Genomic DNA, 1669 nt, shown 5'->3' on the forward strand with positions numbered 1-1669 from the left:
GGATGGATGGATGGATGGATGGATGGATGGATGGATGGATGGATGGATGGATGGATGGATGGATGGATGGATGAATCACAAAATCCAGTCCAGATGTTAAAAATGTTCTTTTTAATTAGCTTAGTTTACAAAACAACATTTTATGGTTTTATCCAAAGAGAAGAAGAAGAAAAACAAGTTTAAAATAAAATATTACTGAATCATTGATATGGCTGATGATTTCTGAACAGACTATTTTTTTAAAAAACACTTTCTGTACTTTTAATTGTTTCTGTGCATACATTACACACAGAGGGCTTTTAGAAATTATACACCGTTGTGACGTCATCACTCTCAGCCAATCCCTGCTCAGTCTTGGTCAACGAGGTCATCACCATGGAAACAGGCTGTTCTCTTCTTGCTGTCAAAAAAAGTAGGTAATTTATGAAAAGGTAACTAGAGTAGAGATTTTACAACATTTCTAACTAAACACAAATATCCTTACTGTTTGTGCCATGTTCATGTATGTATACACATTATATTATATTATATTATATTATATTATATTATATTATATTATATTATATTATATTATAAACTGCTGGTGTAAAGCTACACATTGATAAAATACTCCTTTCAGGCTTTTTAAAGAACATTTTTATCCAAGCACAGATTCAGTTATTTACATAGTGATGATGATGACTCAGGAGGAGGAAGGTCAATAAGGTGGTTTACGTAGTTAAAGATTTTATTAAAAGTCCTTCTGTTGGTTTGTTTTTAAACTGACAGAAGTAGAAAAGATGCAGTTAATGTAAGAACAGAAACGTATGAATCGTTGATTCGAGGCTGAACGATGCAAACACACCTGAGGTGTCCGGATCCTGAGTGGTTCTGGTCCACTGATCCAGATAAAACCTGCAGCCAGAGTCTTTCAGTGTTTTAAACACTTATCTGTAAATTTAATGCATGTTTTAGTCCTGTTTCTGTCCTTTGAAATAACTAAGAAGTGTATGTAATATATAAATATATAATTCTCAGGGATCCAGATCGTCAGGCGGTCTGAGCTGTAATTATAATTCTCCTACAGCTGTCACTCCTTCAGTCTATTGTTTAAAGGTGACCTTTTGTTCTTCCCTGAACCAGTCAGAACAGGTCTGTGGGCTATAAAAACATCTTCATTACATTTAATATACAAAATCATTCTCAGATATTCAGATTTCACCTGATCACTTCTGTCAGTTTTGAGCTCATGTCAGAATGAGCCGTTTTATGACTACGTCACTTATATGCAGATTAGCTGCTGTTGGCCACGCCCCCCAAACTCAGTGTCCCGCCTCAGAACATAAAACCTCTGAAGGATTAAACGCTGCAGATCTGACGCACATTTATATCGTTATTAATTCAAACTGAGGATTCTGACTTCGAGACAGCGGCAGTAATCGGGTCCAAACCCGACTGGTAACGGGTCAGGACAGCGGCAGTAATCGGGTCCAAACCCGACTGGTAACGGGTCAGGACAGCAGCAGTACATGTTCTATATCACAGCTCCCAACAGAACATTTTCCTTTTCCAGCAGCCATTGTTCAGCATTAAAACCAGCAGAACTAATGTGACGGTCTTCTTGTAATGAAGTGGGCGGAGCTCCACTTGGGTTGCTAGGTAACGGGGATTGTGACACAACAATCTCAAG

Source organism: Kryptolebias marmoratus, linkage group LG7 (genome assembly GCF_001649575.2).
Source record: "Kryptolebias marmoratus isolate JLee-2015 linkage group LG7, ASM164957v2, whole genome shotgun sequence".
NCBI classification, from domain to species: Eukaryota; Metazoa; Chordata; class Actinopteri; order Cyprinodontiformes; family Rivulidae; genus Kryptolebias; species Kryptolebias marmoratus.